This window comes from Esox lucius, chromosome 11, assembly GCF_011004845.1.
Source record: "Esox lucius isolate fEsoLuc1 chromosome 11, fEsoLuc1.pri, whole genome shotgun sequence".
In the NCBI taxonomy this organism is placed as follows: Eukaryota; Metazoa; Chordata; class Actinopteri; order Esociformes; family Esocidae; genus Esox; species Esox lucius.
Window position 1 is genome coordinate 109,520 of NC_047579.1, and position 19,212 is coordinate 128,731.

At 38.9% G+C, this 19,212-nt stretch overlaps 1 long non-coding RNA gene across 1 annotated transcript in view; it reads right to left on the bottom strand.

The window, feature by feature from the left end:
- Positions 1-18,884, bottom strand: part of LOC105010249 — a 41,504-nt gene extending 22,620 nt beyond the window's left edge. The window contains exons 1-2 of the long non-coding RNA XR_004576541.1: positions 18,810-18,884; positions 18,062-18,116 (exon numbers count right to left, since the gene is read on the bottom strand). This is a non-coding gene — a long non-coding RNA (uncharacterized LOC105010249). The remainder of the gene's footprint in view (positions 1-18,061; positions 18,117-18,809) is intronic.
- Positions 18,885-19,212: the final 328 nt, after the last annotated feature.

Here is a 19,212-nt window from a genome sequence, read left to right on the forward strand (position 1 = left end):
AATAATGTTTACTTACAAACAATATGGAGTTATATTAGAGCTAATAAATTTTAACAAAAGCTAAATTCTCCTGCACAAATTGTTAAAGTGGTAAACTTCTACCACCATTAGCTAAATCTCTGCTGGGTTTAATATTTGTTTGATGATTTAATTATAAAATATTTGCTGTGGCACGGATCCACAAAACAACCCAGCTGGGTTCAGTTTACATGTTATTTTCCAGGTCACATATCATATGCTGTAAAACTATTAGGAGGGCCAATGTCAGCAATGAGAAGTCCTCATGGTTGACTAATAAGGCCAAAATAATGTGCTGGCCTGTATCAGATCACCCTGTAGTTGGCAAGATAGGTTAGAATGTCTTCCCTTTTCAGCATGCAGTGTGAAGGCAGTTGAGCCCACATTTGGGTGGTTGGCCTCAGATGTAATGATGTGTACTCTGTTATTATTTTTAAGGTCTTTGGACTTGGGATGTGTAGCAGCAGTGCATTTTATTCATCCCAACATCCCCATGAATTTTTTCTACTCTTTAAAACACAATTTTTTCACGTTATACAGTGGGTATAGAAACAAATCACCCCCCTTTTATTCAGCTGTATTTACAACTTATAACATCCATATAGATATAATACCAACTTGTCAGGAAAAAAAAGACAAATTAAAAAACAGAATCACTCCTAAAAATGACTTGTTAACCCAACCAGGTGTAGTTAATCACCTTCTCAATAGCACACAAAGCCAATTGACTTTCAACTGTGATCAGCTGTGGTCAATTTGATTAGCTCAGCATGAATCAAGCTTTCCTGAAGCATTTCAGTCCTTGGTAGTGCAACTGAAGAAAACAATCAACTATGGGTAGCAAGGCATTGTCAAAAGATCTCGGGGATAAAGTTGTGGACAGGCACAAGTCAGGAGATGGATAAAAAAAAAATTCAAAGGCTTTATCAGTGCCTAGATGCACAGTGAAGTCTATTATTAAGAAGTGGAAGGTATTTGGTACAACACAGACCCTCCCTGGGTCAGGACGTCGCTCCAAACTGGATGAAAGAGCCAGGAGGAAACAGATCAGAGAGGCTACCAAGAGGCCTACAGCAACTCTGAAAGCAGTTGCAGGAATTCATGACAAAGAGTGGTCATTGTGTGCATGTGACAACAATATCACAAATTCTCCACAAATGTGGCTTGTATGGTAGGGTTGCAAGAAAAAAGCCACTCCCCAAGAAAGGCCACATGCAGTCACAACTGAGCTTTGCCAAAAGGCACCTTGAAGATTCTAAGGCCACGTGGAAAAAGGTGTTATGGTCAGATGAGACTCAAATTGAATTATTTGGCCTCAACGCCAAACAATATGTCTGGCGAAATTCCAATGCAGCTCACCATCCCAATAACACCATTCCTACAGTAAAGCATGGAGGTGGTAATATCATGTTATGGGGTTGTTTCTCTGCAGCAGGGACTGGAGCACTTGTCAGGATAGAAGGAAAAATGAATGGGGCAAAATACGGTCAAACTCTTGAGGTAAATCTGCTGTTCTCTGCCAGAAAGTTGTCAATGGGAAGAAGATTTACCTTCCAACATGACAATGACCCAAAGCACACAGCAAAACTGACCACACAGTGATTGAAGGAGAAAAAGGTGAATGTCATTGCATGGCCTAGTCAGAGCCCGGACATAAACCCCATTGAACATCTGTGGAATGACTTGAAGACAGCTGTCCACAAACGGTCACCATCAAATTTAAATGAACTTGAGCAGTTCTGCAAAGACGTGTGGTCAAATATTGCAACGTCTAGATGTGCAAAGTTAGTAGAGACATATCCCAACAGACTAAAGACTGTAATTAAAGCAAAAGGTGGTTCAACAAAATACTGACACAAGGGGGTGATCATTTTTCCAACTCAGTGATTTTTTTTATTTCTTTCTGACATGTTGGTGTTATATCTTTCACTTGGATGTTATAAGTTGCACTGAGTAAATACAGCTGAATGAAACAAAAACTGTTTCTGTCTTCATTTCAGGCTGCAAAGCAACAAAATGGGATTATTTTAAAGGGGGTGTCTTACAGCAAGCCAATTTTGGCCCAGTTGTGAGTTGTGATATGTTGCCAAAATGTGTGCAATTTGTATTTATGGCCTCATCACACTGCTCATTCAACCAGAAAGTGTTCCCCAGAGAGGCAAACTTGTGCCACTCCTCTACTCCGTGTGGTGCTGAGACAATTTTCACAACTTGCAGGATTCCCAGGCACTGTTGCTATGCCGTGAACAGCATTCAACTTCTGGCTGCAGTGGCTGTATCAACCAAGCATTTCAGTTAGCCACTCAGGGGGTTCCTATAATTTACAGTATCTGAACACCTGAGTCAAACAAACAAAGTTGAATACAATACATATGAAATACTTATCTTTGAATACTACTTGATTGTAATACTAGACAGTTGCACTGGATTGGTCATGGGGTTACTTCTGCATGCCAAGTCATCCTGAGTGGAGAACAGAAGGGCTTCTTAAAGAAAAACTAACAGGTCTGTTAGTTCTTACTGGTTGGTAGGTGATAAAATACTTATGTCATGCAATAAAATGCAAATGAATTACTTAAAAATCATACAATGTGAATTTCTGGATTTTTGTTTTAGATTCTGTCTCTCACAGTTGAGGAGTACCTATGATAAAAATACAGACTTCTACATGCTTTGTAAGTGGGAAAACCTGCAAAATAGGCAGTGTATCAAATACTTGTTCTCCCCACTGTATAATATTAACATTATAAGTATTTGCAAAATGTGTAGAATTGCAGGAAATTATTATGAAAAATACAGCATTTGAAAATAGGTGGAACTGTTGGAAATCACCTTTAAAATGGCAAATATTTTATCTCAACCTTTGGCACAAGGAGTAAAATTGCAGCAAATTTGTTATAACCCAGCATATTCTCCTCACCTGCATTTTATGACAAAATGTATAATGAGACTTGAACATGTGATGCACCAACGCCAATGCATGAAACATTTACTCTGTATCCATTTCCTCTGTCTTATCTCATTACAATAAGTATTGGGCTTCCAGGTGGCCGACCGACAGGAAGTGTGCCAAATTATACATTTCATTCTGTTTTGTATTTAATACACTTTAAAACACAGAAACTCAAAATAAATTGTTACTGCGTAGCAAAAAATATATATACTAACCTCCTGTCTGGCCTGTTCCCACCTCTTTCTTTGTTTAAAAAATCAGTTGATGTTAGTCTTCTCATCGAAGATTTGGTTCTTAAATCTTTGCACTGGGTTCCAGTCAGTTACAGAACAGATTTTAAAGTGGTGCTTTTAGAGTATAAATCACTGAATTGTTTAGGCCTCGAATACATTTGTGACATGTTTGTAGAATATAAACTGAATAGGGCTCTTAGATCCATGAACTCAGGTCAGCTAGTAGAGCTCAGATTCCAAACTAAACATGATCAAGCGGCAAGACACTAAACATGATCAAGATTAGCAGTCATGCCGCACACAACTGGAATAAACTACCAGAAGATCTTAGACGTGCCCCAAACGCAACCATTTTAAAATCCAGGTTAAAATCACTTTCATGCGCCTGTGACTGAGCGCAAAAACTTAACCGCATTGTTTAGCCTTACAGCTCTTATACATTTCTATGTTTTTATCATGTTTCTATTTATATTTTCTTATTATGCTGTTATTTTATGATATATTTTATATTTATCTCTTTCTTTGATTTATTTTGTTATTACATTTTTATATTGCTATCTTTTACCAAGTTCTGGTGCTATCAGAAGAATAACCTCTGTGTAAATGTCACAGTCTGTGGATGATGGGTATTATCTCACAAAAGGATTGACGAGTTTATCCAAGCATTGGAATGCGAGGATTGAGATACCGGGTGGTACAATAAACAGTTATGGTAACTGTAATTCATTGAGAATGAATATAAAATGCATGTCCAGACATGGTGTAAATGTCCCTCTGGAGAGAGCCAAGTAAGACATTGATACAACGATTATCTCACAAAGGTACTGATGGTTCCATCCTAGCGCTGGAATGCGAGTTAGAGAATTGTAACAATCTGACTGTTTAAATTCAATTGCAATTTTTGTATCTTTATTTTCATTGTAAAGCACATTGAATTGCTTCTATGTATGAATTGTGCTATATAAATAAACTGGCTTGCTTTCTGGCTTCCCGTTTGTCAAACTCTTGTTTCGGAAACCACCAGGTGTCACGTGACCATACTAGCGTAATGCCAAAATGCTGGCGCAATGTACTGCACGCCAAGTTTTTTCTTCATTTAAACCAAACCATAACGTCTATCTCATGAAAATCGACAAGCTCTGGAGCAACCGACTGTACTGTCTGGTGCAAGTGGAAAATCCAATACATTCTCGATCCTCTTTCAGATGTCACGTAAAACGTTTCACAAAAAGTTGAAGATGACAGCGCTGCATTTTTTCACCACTTCTCGTGTGTACATGCATCAAGGGTGTGTGAAAAATATAAGGCATATATTAAGCCCTAATAGTCAGGGTGATTTCTTTGACTGGGGACAAATGGTGGTGTGGAAAACTAGATAATGTTCCAATTAAAAAATTACAATTTCAGAGTCTCTGCCCATTTGCTTAAAATGTAAACTCCCATCTCTAAATAGTTTGTGTCACTCTAAAGGTCAAACAACTAAAAATCAAGTCAGGAATCTCGGTCTCTAGAGTCAGACCTTAACTTCAGTAGTCATGTCAAAGCAATAACTAAATCAGCATACTATCATCTGAAAAATATTGCAAGAATTAGATGCTTTGTTTCTAGTCAAGACTTAGAAAAACTAGTGCATGCTTTCATCACCAGCAGGGTGGATTATTGTAATGGACTCCTCACTGGCCTTCCCAAAAAGACCATAAGACAGTTGCAGCTCGTACAGAACGCCGCGGCCAGGATTCTCAGCAGAACCAGAAAATATGATCATATCACACCAGTCCTCAGGTCTTTACACTGGCTGCCAGTTACATATAGGATCGATTTTAAAGTATTACTACTGGTATATAAATCGTTCAAAGGCCTAGGACCTCAATACATTGCAGATATGCTCAATGAATATAAACCCAAACGAACACTCAGATCATTAGGATCACATCAGCTAGAAATACCAAGGGTTCACTCTAAGCAAGGAGAGTCTGCTTTTAGCTATTATGCCAGTCGCAGCTGGAACCAGCTTCCAGAAGAGATCAGATGTGCTCCTACAGTAGTCACATTCAAATCCAGACTCAAAACACATCTATTTTACTTTGCATTTAATGAATGAGCACTGTGCCACTGTCCGTCCGACTGTTTTCACTGTCCTTTATTTTATTATATTTTTTATTCTAAACTGTATTTGACTTTATATTCTTAACGGTTTTAATTTTTCTTATTTCTTCACTGTTCTGTATTTGATTTTATATTCTTAATGGTTTTTATTATTTCTTATTTCTGTAACAGTTCCTCTGTCAAATGGATATTTATGTAAAGCACTTTGAATGACCATTGTGTATGAAATGTGCTATATAAATAAAATTGCCTTGCCTTGCCTAGAATTCTGACAATGGAACAATGTAATATAGGTTACACCTATTAAGGGAAAGTCATGGAAGGAGGGTTATTTTAAGAATACTCACTTTATAATAGATTTTGACAAGTAAGTGGTGTGATCAGAATAATCGGACAGAATTGTGATCAGAATTGATCAGTATTGTATTGTTTGATTGACCGATTTTAGACATAAAGCTGGACATTTTACATATACATTTTACAGATGATGATATTATCCAATAGATATTTCAGCTCTAAATAAATTTGTACTTTGGTGATTGACCTTCCTTGTCCCAATTTCACCCGTATAATAGCTTTTTTCCCTTCTAATTTAACTTCTCATTCTAAACTGCAGTATTCTAATAGCTAAAAACCCATAATGAGCTAGAGATGTACAGAAACGTTTGCTATGTTCCTTTACCTTTCCTTACAAAGGTACCTTCTCATTTTCCCCATTGTTTATCTTGATTTTTGTAAAAAAAATTACCTTATTACAACACTTATAGTTATGTTTTACAACAAGTTCCTATCCAGACGACATGTACCTCTTAAAAAACAATCGTATATCTATGCAATACCTCAATATTTAAATAATTGTATTATTATTACTATATTACCTAATTAACATGAACTCTTTTTAAAAGGTTCTAATCCAGGTGACATGTATCTCTTGAATCACTTGCATTTCATTCACTGACCTTCCTTGTCAACAGGACGTTCCTTAGATTTTCCATTTTGGTGAATTTACAATAATTTATCCTTCTAATAATTTAACCATTTTTTAATAGCTCACTATCCATATGAGCTAGAAATCTATAAACAAGTGTGGTCGGTTCCTTAACCTCTATTCTACAAAGGTCAACCGTGGAGCTGAGGTAATATGTGGCTGCATGCTATAAAAATTAAACACATATCGTGACTGTTCATATTAGCAAAACCAGAAGGATGTTGAGTTGATCATTGTAGTCATGCTAGAGGGTTGTGTTGGAGCTTGGGATGTGAGGTTGTGAAATTCAAGTATTAAAAATGTACATATCAGCCACACACATTGAAATACAGAGGTCTGTGGAGTAGCTCTTCACTAAGAGTACACATCACCAACAATAGCTCAATCAAGTAATATTAAAATAAATGGCTGAAGGCAGTATTTTTCATGTTTATTCTAGCAGAATCAAAGAGATGTTGTGTCCACCAGTGCACAGCCCACATTGGATATAAAAAGTCTACACACCCCTGTTAAAATGCCAGGTTCTTGTGATGTAAAAGAACGAGACAAAGATAAATCATGTCAGAACCTTTTCCACCTTTAATGTGACATATAAAGTGAACAATTAAATTGAAAAACAAACTGAAATCCATCCATCCATCCATCTTCTTCAGCTTATCCGGGGCTGGGTCGCGGGGGCAGCAGTCTAAGCAGGGATGCCCAGACTTCCCTCTCCCCAGACACTTCCTCTAGCTCTTCCGGGGGTACACCGAGGCGTTCCCAGGCCAGCCGGGAGACATAGTCCCTCCAGCGTGTCCTAGGTCTTCCCCGGGGTCTCCTCCCGGTGGGACGGGACCTGAACACCTTCCCAGGAAGGCGTGCTGGAGGCATCCGAAACAGATGCCCAAGCCACCTCAGCTGACCCCTCTCGATGTGGAGGAGCAGCGGCTCTACTCTGAGCTCCTCCCGGGTGACTGAGCTTCTCACCCCTATCTCTAAGGGATCGCCCGGCCACCCTGCGGAGAAAGCTCATTTCGGCCGCCTGTATCCGGGATCTTGTCCTTTCGGTCATGACCCAAAGCTCATGACCATAGGTGAGAGTAGGAACGTAGATTGACCGGTAAATCGAGAGCTTCGCCTTGCGGCTCAGCTCTTTCTTCACCACGACAGACCGATACATCGACTGCATTACTGCAGAAGCTGCACCGATCCGTCTGTCAATCTCCCGTTCCATCCTTCCCTCACTCGTGAACAAGACCCCTAGATACTCCTCCACTTGAGGCAGGCACTCTCCACCAACCTGAAGTGGGCAAGCCACCCTTTTCCGACTGAGGACCATGGCCTCGGATTTGCAGGTGCTGATTTTCATCCCCACCGCTTCACACTCGGCTGCAAACCGTCCCAGCGCATGCTGAAGGTCCTGGTTAGAAGGGGCCAACACGACAACATCATCTGCAAAGAGCAGAGATGAAATTGTGTGGTCCCCAAACCTGACACCCTGCGGCCCCTGGTTGCGCCTAGAAATTCTGTCCATGAAAATTACGAACAGAACCGGCGACAAAGGGCAGCCCTGCCGGAGTCCAACATGCACTGGGAACAAGTCTGACTTACTGCCGGCAATGCGGAACAAGCTCCTGCTTCGGTTGTACAGGGACCTGACAGCCCTTAGCAAAGGACCCAGGAACCCATATTCCCGAAGCACCCTCCACAAGATGCCGCGAGGACACAGTCGAATGCCTTCTCCAAATAAGTGTGCACACCCTTAAACTAGTACTTTATTGATTAGATTTTTTTACAGCACTCAGTCTTTTTGGGTAGGAGTCTATTAGCATGGCACCTTGACCTGGCAATATTTGCCCACTCTTCTTCGCAAAAGTGTTCCAAATCTGTCAGATTGTGAGGACATCTCCAGTGCACAGACCTCTTCAGATCACCTCACAGATGTTCAATTGGATTCAGGTCTGGGCTCTGGCTGGGCCATTCCAAAACATTAATCTTCTTCTGGTGAATCCATGCTTTTGTGGATTTGGATGTGTGCTTTGGGTTGTTGTCGTGCTGAAAGGTGAACTTCCTCTTCATCTTCCTAACGAACGCCTGAAAGTTTTGTGCCAAAATTGCCTGGTGTTTGAAACTGTTCATAATTCCCTCCACCCTGACTAAGGCCCTGGTTCCAGCTGAAGAAAAACAGCCCAAAGCGTGATGCTGCCACCACCATGCTTCACTGTGGGTATGGTGTTCTTTGGGTGATGTGCAGTGTTGTTTTTGAGCCAAACATACCTTTTGGAATTATAGCAAAAAAAAGTCAAACCGTGATTTCATCAGACCATAACACATTTTTCCACGTGCTTTTGGGAGACTTAATGTTTGTTTTTGCAAACTTCAGCCGGGCTTGGATGTTTTTCTTTGTAAGAAAGGCTTCCATCTTGCCACCCTTGCCCATTGCCCATTCATATGAAAAATACGGGAGATTGTTGTCACATGTAGCACACAGCCAGTACTTGCCAGAAATTCCTGCAGTTCCTTTAATGTTGCTGTAGGCCTCTTGGAAGCCTCCCTGACCAGTTTTCTCCCCGTCTTTTCATGGACGTCCAGTTCTTGGTAATGTCTCTGTTGTGGCCACATTTTCTCCACTTGAAGATGACGATCTTCACTGTGTTCCATGTTATATCTAATTCATTGGAAATTATTTTGTACCCTTCTCCCTCTGATGCATTGGAAGATCTCTAAAGACAATGGCTTTTGCTCTGAGATGCAACTAAGATAATGTCAGTAAAATCCTACTAGAATACCTGAACTTTATTTGTGATTAATCAGAGTCACTTTAAATGATGGCAGGTGTGTAATGACTTCTATTTAACATGAGTTTGAATGTGATTGGTTAATTCTGAACACAGCCACATCCCCAGTTATAAGAGTGTATGCACACTTATGCAACCAGGTTATTGTAAGGTTTTTATTTTTCATTTTTCCCCCTTGAAGATTTCAGTTTGTTTTTCAATTGAATTGTTCACATTAAAAGTGGAAAAAGTTCTGACACTATTTATCTTTGACTCATTCTTTTACATCACAAAAACATGGCATATTCATAGGGGTGTGTAGACTTTTTATATCCACTGTAGTTGTTTGGCTCCTTTTTAAATCATAATGATAACAGAAATCACCAAATGTACATACCCTTGAATGTTTGGCCTTGTTACAGACACACAAAGGTGACACACACAAGTGAAAATGACAATTAAAGATTAATTTTTTTGCTCTCACGTGGATGCACTGAGCAGGCTCGATTCTGAGCCTTTGGGAGCAGAAAAGAATTGTCAAAAGACCTGTGTAATAAGGTAATGGAACTTCATAAAATGGAAAAGGATATAAAAAGATATCCAAAGCCTTGCAAATACCAGTCAGTACTATTCAATCCACTTATTAAGAAGTGGGGATTTCAGGTAGGCCAAGTTTCAGGCCAAACATTTCAGCCAAAACTGCTAGAAGAATTGTTTGGGATAAAAAAATAAATAAAACATAGATAATCTCAGGAGACATACAGGCTGCTCTGGAAAAAGACGGTGTGGTTGTTTCAAGGAGCACAATACGACGATACTTGAACAACAATGAGATCTCAAACGTGCAGTTCATGCAAGATGACCAAAGAAGTTGCATGACCTGGAGGCATTTTGCCAAGACCAATGGGCAGCTATACCACCTGTAAGAATTTGGGGCCTCACAGACAACTATTACGAAAGACTGCATGCCGTCATTGATGCTAGAGGGGGCAATACACAGTATTAAGAACTGAAAGCTAAACAAAGTCAACTTAAATAGGATCCCCAACCAGAGGCAATATGGAGCAGCTGCCTCTGATTGGGGATAATTAAACATAAGTGCAGAGAGACACATGGAGATGCCTAGAGGCACCCCAGCCAGGACCTGACAGGCAAATGCCGGCTTTTTGACGGTATCAGATGTAGTTGTCCGGCAGATGACAATATCAACAGCCAAAATGTCTCTAAAATAGCCTTTAATAAGTGTGAGAATTTTCTCACTATTCCTAAACCGTACAATGTATCCATTGAAAGAGAGACAGTCTTTCCACCTATTACACAGTTTAATAAAACACTTTTCTGGAGCTTTCATGGATATTCTTAATCTAACACTAATTTCTGAAGTTATTCCAAAAGTAAGGAAACTGCCCATGTGCTACCAGTACTTACATTTGGGAATAGTGGTGACAGTTATTGTCTGATCTCTAAATTGTCTCACCTAGCTAAAGTTATGGAGTCACTGGTAAGTATGTAGCTGCATTCCTTTCATCTGACAACTACATTCTGAACAGATTGCAGTCCAATTTTAGACCTGGTCACAGAAATATTACAGCAATTACCTTGGATGAGAAATTACATTGTGTTGCCATATGTGTTAACCTGTCAAAGGCTCTTGATTAGTGGACCACTCCTCTTACACAACCATTTGCACACTTACTGTCTGATTTCCAGTACCTCCCAAATTCACTTGTGTGTCTAAGTAAGTACTAAATGTAAATAAAACCATATATACTATTCACTGGATCACAAAATGTAGGTTTGGATGATTTCAAAATATTTACCTTGGACGGTTCTGTGATAGAACGGCCCACTAACAAAAACCTTTTAATTTGTTTAGATTAAAATCTGTCATTTAAAACATACATTATAGAGTGAGTAAACAATCTGAAAATTAAAATGATTTTATATGCGTAAGAATGAAATTGTGCAAGTCACTTTTATGTCAGAGCTATATTATGATAAATGTGACCTCTGGATTCTATCTTGCAGCCTTGTGTTTTATTACTGCTGCAAACTTCACAAACATCAGTGCCTTTGGTGCACTTTGGTTTGCTGTGACTCCCTTTCAAAATGTTCGCCTTTTCTTGCTTTGCAGCCTAAAATTAAAATATGAAATACTTTTCTGTGAAAAAAATGAAAAAAGTCTAAAAATTCAAACAGTAAAATGCCCTATTTGGATAACTGAACACCCCCTGAGTTAATAGTTGTTTGAACCAACTTTTGCTTGAATTTCAGCCATGAGTCTCTGAATACATCTCTACTAACTTTGCACACCTAGACTGTGCAATATTTGCCCATTCTTCCTTGCAGAATTGTTCAAGCTCAGTCAAATATCACTTATGGACTGTTCAAGTCAATCCACAGATTCCCACTATGGGATTTAGGTCGGGGCTCTGATTCGGCCACTCCACTCCAATGGACATTCCCATTCTTGTCCTTCTACCTTTGGTTGCTTTGACGGTGTGCTTTGTGTCATTTTTTCTGACCGGGTATCTGCCCTTGTAAACAAAAATGTCATGCATGTAAAGAAAATGTGGACACATTTGTAGAGATCAGTGTAGTTAAAAAATATCCTTGATTGCATTTTCTAAAGTATTAAGTTCAACTTAGCATTTTGAACCAATTTGGTTTCCTAAAAATAGACCAGTTAAACCTGTTGTAAACTGCTATCTGACTATAAGAGTGAGATTGTGGTCAGACAGCCCAGTAACCATATTGAAAAATGTAGTTGCTACAGAGAGGGAATTTTCTTTTTTTATCCCCTGCGGATTTTGTACGTTTGCCCACTGACAAAGAAATTATCAGTCTTTAATTTTAATGGTAGGTTTATTTGAACAGTGAGAGACAGAATAACAACAAAGAAAATCCAGAAAAACTCCTTTAAAAAATTTTATAAATTGATTTGCATTTTAATGAGTGAAATAAGTATCCCCTTTCAATCAGAAAGATTTCTGGCTCCCAAGTGTCTTTTATACAGGTAACGAGCTGAGATTAGGAGCACACTCTTAAAGGGAGTGCTCCTAATCTCAGCTTGTTACCTGTATAAAAGACACCTGTCCACAGAAGCAATCAATCAGATTCCAAACGCTCCACCATGGCCAAGACCAAAGAGCTGTCCAAGGATGTCAGGGACAAGATTGTAAACCAACACAAGGCTGGAATGGGCTACAAGACCATCGCCATGCAGCTTGGTGAGAAGGTGACAACAGTCGCAAATGGAAGAAACACAAAAGAACTGTCAGTCTCCCTCGATCTGGGGCTCCATGCAAGATCTCACCTTGTGGAGTTGCAATGATCATGAGAACGGTGAGGAATCAGACCAGAATTACACGGGAGGATCTTGTCAATGATTTCATGGCAGCTGGGACTATAGTCACCAAGAAAACAATTGGTAACACACTACGCCGTGAAGAACTGAAATCCTGCAGTGCCCGCAAGGTCCCCTTTCTCAAGAAAGGACCGTCTGAGGTTTGCCAATGAACATCTGAATGATTCAGAGGAAAACTGGGTGAAAGTGTTGTGGTCAGATGAGACCAAAATCAATCTCTTTGGCATCAATTGAACTGGCTAGTTTAGAGGAGGAATGCTGCCTATGACCCCAAGAACACCATCCCCACCGTCAAACATGGAAGTGGAAACATTATGCTTTGGGGGTGTTCTTCTGCTAAGGGGATAGGACAACTTCACCACATCAAAGTGACGATGTGCTTGGCCATGTACTGTCAAATCTTGGATGAGTTCCTCCTTCCCTCAGCCAGGGCATAAAAAATGGGTCGTGGATGGGTATTCCCAACCTGGTCTCAGGACACTACGTAGACTATTTTATGTAAATCCATGACACCCGATTTTGTGACGTTACGTTACATTACATTACAATGCGCCACCAAAACATATAATACATAACGAAATTGTTCAAACGTAACATATCTTACGAACGCTATTACAACGTATCAAATGTTACGAACGCTAGTAACCTTTTCACGCGTGAGTTTCAAATATTCCTTAACGATATTCCCCAGAGTTTTTTTGTGCGTGAGTTCAGTACTCACTTAGAGTTCCAGCATTTGAACAGTCACCTTGCCAGGTAAGGTACACTACATACATTGCATTACAAGCTTCTCTTGTTGACTCGAATTCAAAGAGCTGCAAAAGCTGGTTGATGTGTAACTGTAGCTAGCTAGAAAATGTCAGCTAACCGCTAGCAAATGTCAGCTAACCGCTAGCTAACAAAGCGTGACCTGTAATTCAGTGCAGTGAAAATTAATAAACTATATAAAAAGTGTAGCGGCGCCCACAATGGGTAACGTAACTTCTAGAAGGTTTTTACAATGGTTTTGATCGGTTGTCAGCTCTTCCAGGAAATGTTAAGATGCTCTATAGTAGTCGCTAATATAATTCGTTTTTGTGTATTAGTGTCGGCCGTCTGTTGGTACGTAAGTAAAATTTCTCATCCCGATTTGAATGGTTGCTACCTGGTTAATATCATAATGTGAGAAAATAACAGCGCGGCCTGACTAGCCATTGTTACGTTACTTGTACCTAGGCGTGCTAATGGTGTGTTCTAAACTATACGTTCTAATCACCCCAGTGTGATCGTACGCTTCAGGGACCACTCTAGCCTGATCACACGGGTGTGATCGTACACGTCAAAGGGTTAAAACGTAAAATAACATACGAACGCCAGACAAATGTATGGTATTAATGCTATGAAAGACACATTTTCTGGATCTTATTGTTGTTATTCTGTCTCTCAATGTTCAAATAAACCTACCATTAAAATGACAGACTGATAATTTCTTTATCAGTGGACAAACGTACAAAATCAGCAGGGGGACCAAATAATTTTTCCCTCACTGTATCTCTGGTTCATTGCTGAACTCAAGTTCAAATTGTGTCTTAGAAGATCAAGTCACTCTGGTTGGCCCTTTAACTTGATGTGTTAGGTCTAAGGGATTAATAATGTTTTTGATGCTTTCCAAACTCTTTCCCATTAATGTTTTCAGAGAAAGCACTGTGTGGAAGGAAATCTTTGCTCTTCTGACCTTATTTAGTTGCTTTTAGTGACAATAATTCATATCAACAACTTCATGTATGCAAAATATCTTTAAGCTTGACACTTCCATTACACCTCACTACTAGAAATAAAAAATAAACAAGCTGCTGTACAGTCAATGCACCAGCTGATGCCAACAAATGTATTCATATAGTATGTATCATGCTGTATTTAGTGGGATTTGATGTTTGTTGTCTATGACGTTTCTTCGTTTATCTTTTTAACGTTATTCATGTGGTTCTGTGGTTTATCTTCTCTTGCAGTTAAATGCCTTTAGCAAGTTCCGCATTGAAGATTGAAATCGATTCACAACCTGGTTTTTGCTCGGTTAAATAACGAAGGCATTATTTAATTTAGAAACACATCCGAATCTTCTCACCTCTTGCATGTAACAGACTTGCCCGTCACATCATGTCTTGCTGAGCCTAATTTATCACCAAATAAAAATAGTTATTTAAAATCTACAAGAAAAGCATTTAGGCATCAAATCAAATATCTACTGTAGTTATTAATACATGCAACAGATAGAGCCTGGCTAGGCATTCGCACCATGCAGAATTAAGTTCATGACATTACATTTATTTTTAATTATCATAACTGAATTTAATATGATATATGACCTGCGTTTTTGTATTTGAAGGGACATGTTTCTCTAAGCTCCAGAACTGCAATAGCAAGTGATAATTTACAGCCAGAAGTCTTGAAGGAATTGTGTGAATTGTCAACGTTACAATTTTATTGTACATGTGGGAAGAATGATGGCAGAGCCTTTTGCTGGAGACATCCCAATCAATCAATCAAATGTATTTATATAGACCTTTTTACAACAGCAGTTGTCACAAGTGCTTTACAGAGACACCCAGCATCTTTGTAGTGTAATGAAAGATGTGTTTTAGAAAGTCTGTAAAGGTGCCGTGTTGTCTGGTCTCAGTGGGAGATCCTAATCTCACATCAATGAGCCCAATTGCCTTCTCCTCTGAGTTTACAAAGGGTGCTGGGTTAAAGTAGCCCCACCCACACAGACAAATAAGGTGTGATGACAGACCAATGAACAAAGTAGTAAAATTACATTTATTGGATCAATTACATTGTTGTTTGGCCTTTTATTGTGTCCCATAAAGGGACAACATTGCAAAGATTTTTCAGTGCTGTATGTTATGTCTTGTTTGTTACAGGTAAATGTTTGCTAGATGATGAATTCAGTGAAACCAAATGGCTAGCTCTGGATGATGATAATTGTTTGTCATGGCAGTTTCTTTGTTTTCGTTGTTGTAGCCAAATTTCACTAGACCCTACCTGCATGTTATGGTTACTCACGATAACATATAATGACCAACAATATGGAGTCAGATTGGAGATAATAAATTATAACAAAAGTTAGATTCTCCTGCACAAATTGTTCAAGTGGTAAAGTTTTACCACCATTAACTACATCTGCTGTATTTAATATTTGTCAGATGATTTAATACATAAAATATTTTACAGCCATTGACATCTAAATATAGATTTAAAATGTCACATGCTGTGGCATGGATCCACAAAACAATCAAGCTGGGTTCAGTTTATGTTCACGTTATTTTCCAGGTCACATATCATACTGTAAAACTATTAGAGGGGGTCAATGTCAGCAATGAGAAGTCCTCATGGTTGACTAATAAGGCCAAAATAATGTGCTGGCCTGTATCAGATCACTCTAGGGTTGGCAAGATAGGTTAGAATGTCTTCCCTTTTCAGCATGCAGTGTGAATACAGTTGAGCCAGACCCTCACATTTGGGTGTTTGAGCTCAGATGTAATGAACTCTCTTGTTTTTTCAAACATCCCCTTAAATTTTTTCTACTGTTTTTAAACATATTTCACGTTATAATTATTGTATTCCAGATAGTAACCAATTCCGGGCTACTTGCGCCAACTAAGGCACGGCTGGCTCTAATATAGCCGATGCTGTATGAGCCAAGCATGATATATCATTCAGAATTTATTACAGCAAGCCAATTGTGGCCCAATTAAGAGTTGTGATATGTTGCCAAAATGTGTGCAATTTGTATTTGAAGATGATGATGAAGGCCTCATTGGAACAACACAGCGGGCACACGAGAGATTGAGACCAAGCCGTTCTGTGTCTCATCATACTGCTCATTCAACCAGAAATATTTCTCCAAGAGAGTGTGCCTAGACGCCAGCAGCCATGTCCTACAGTCACTCCTCTATACCATGTGGTGCTGAGCCAATTTTCACAGCTTGGTCTTTGCAGGATCCCCAGGCACTGTTGCTATAACGAGACCTCATTCAACTCCTGGCTGCAATGACTCAGCTGTATCGCAAGGCTTATTATTTATACACACAGGGGGCTCCTATTCATTATGTTTAATTCAATTTAAACAAATATCAATTAGAATATTGAAACACCTGATGTCTGTCCAGCTTCCTCCCCCACCATCGGATCCAACTCACCACCAAGTGGTGATCAGTTGACAGCTCCGCCCCTCTCTTCACCCGAGTGTCCAAGACATACGGCCGCAGGTCAGATGAAACGACAACAAAGTCGATCATCGACCTGCGGCCTAGGGTGTTCTGGTGCCATGTCCACTGATGGACACCCTTATGCTTGAACATGGTGTTCGTTATGGACAAACTGTGACTAGCACAGAAGTCCAATAACTAAACACTGCTCAGGTTCAGATCAGGGCGGTTTTCTTAACCGTATAATCAATAATTCCTGTTTAAACTTTCTACTTTGAAAGGGACTCAGATTATATTTCAATACTATTTTAAACGTAATGTATGTAATCCACTGAATATAATTCAAGGTGTTAAAATTGACGTAATTATTGTATTTAAAATATATTATATACAAGTATACACCATTTTGAAATAAGTGGGTCCCTTTTCACTCACTGAACTATATGAATAATATTTTGTGGTTCCAAAATAATACACTTTAAGTATTCTGCTTTTTAACAGTAGGTTGCCTGCTGAGTGTAACTGGTGCAATTAGAATGAGGACGAAAGACATGTGTTAAGAGCTAATTTGCATGGGCAAAGATGGAGGAGTTACCAGAAATACCTGACTTCATATGACTGGTTATAATCTTTTTGTATTGCGACTTCTCTGTACACTGCAAAAATAAATTGCTAATGGAACAAGACAATAAAAAAAGGAGATATTTGCTTGAAATAAGTGAAATAATCTGCAAATGGCTGTAAAACTGCCAACCAGAACAATTACACAATACTCAAGGCATATTTTCTAAAAACAAGCAGTATATTCTAGCTTGTTAAGACAAATCTACCTTATTGTAAGGGTGGTTTGATTATTTTAAACTGAAAGCAAGTTAAATATACTTGATAATACAGATATGTTTTGCAGTGTACTGGCCTTTTACTTGTCATCATTAGATAATATTTTTACTTATATGGACACATTCTGAAACAGCCTTTTCTTGCAGTGTCAGTAATTTTTTCAGGGTTTTCCCAGACAGAAATTCTCAAGCTCAATTCAACACCACTCCTTTCCCCAACTCCTTGAGGGGGATTCCACCTCAAGAGAAACAAATCTTATGAAGGCCAGTGTGGTAAAGATGCCCCTCTAGTGTCCATTATTGGTAACTGCTTCAAATAATATAACTGGAGATCTGCTGGCCATTGTGTTTCACAGTGGATGTGCAATAGGAACAATGGGTTGTGTACATGTTACAAATTTAAAAAAAATACTTAGTGCAGTAATAAGTCTATGACATGAACTATGAGTTAGTATATTTATTTAGTGTGTGATGGTAATTCAAAAAAAAAGCCTGCGGACCTCGACTCCTTGGGCCTAGGGGCACTGCCGCAGAACTGAAAATGACCAATGAGCATGAACTGACAACAGATACATCATGCATATATGGCAAACTATTACATTTAAATTACTTACGTGGCAAAGAAGAACACTTTCCAACAGTGTTTGAACAACTGTGATCTGGACAAATCTAAATGTGAGTCAACAGGAGGCACTTTTTATAATTTGTTTTTGCACAGGTAAATACAGTGTGGTTTACATTCACCCACCAAATTTCAGGGACCCACAACACACATTATGAAGTACACAAACAAGATCCCAGTAATAAAATGGAGCCTTCTTGTGTTTGCACTGAGAAAGACAGCATTTTCTTAAAATACATACCTGAACTCTCGGGAAAAACAAACAGCCTAGCTTAAACAATTAATTTAATGTAACACTAGCTTCATCACTGCTTACAAAGCTTGTTTTGTACAATATTACCAAATGTCCTTTAACTCATTCACACAAAACTAAAAGAAGAAAATCAGCAGAGGCAACAAAAAGAGCTGCCAAATGTGGCTGCTGAGCTAATTCAGCTTGCATTTTTGTATTCGAAATTGTTTAAAATACTGCCTCGAAATTGTTTATTCTGCCTCGAAATTGTTTATTCTGCCTTAGATTTCGCGAGTGGCTGTATAAAACCAGTAACGTTATGTCGACTAATTAGGTTGATTAGGCCTAACTACTAACATTAGCTAAAGTTAGCTAAAACACTCAACATTAGCGGAGTTCAAACAACCATTTTTGCAAATTCCCCAGTGTCTTAGCTCACAATACTTCGACAGTAATGATGGTTTAATACAATAATTTTACATAATAGAGAGACAGGTATGCTACTCACCAATGTTGAAAACGCGCTGCTACTGCGGACTGCTGCTCTACTCTGCTGCTGTCGGCGCTGATCCGTAGAAATTCAAAAAAAGCGCGCAGTGTGACGGTTACAGTATGTTGGAATACACAAACGTATAAACTAAACTCTTAATTTTGAAAAGCCTGGCCAGCGTCTGTCTTTGTCAAAAATGTTTCTGCTCATAAACTATGGAGCAACTATGGAGCGTCAACAACAACAACAACAGATAAATAATTCACAAAATAATTACAGGGGGCTGATCTTGGATCTTCTCAAATGTTTTTAAGAAACACACTAAAATTTAAAGCAAAATCACTGTGCCCTGAAAAATAATAACTCATTTTTATTTAAAAATATACTTTATTAATATAGTTTTTTCCATACATTTTTTTAT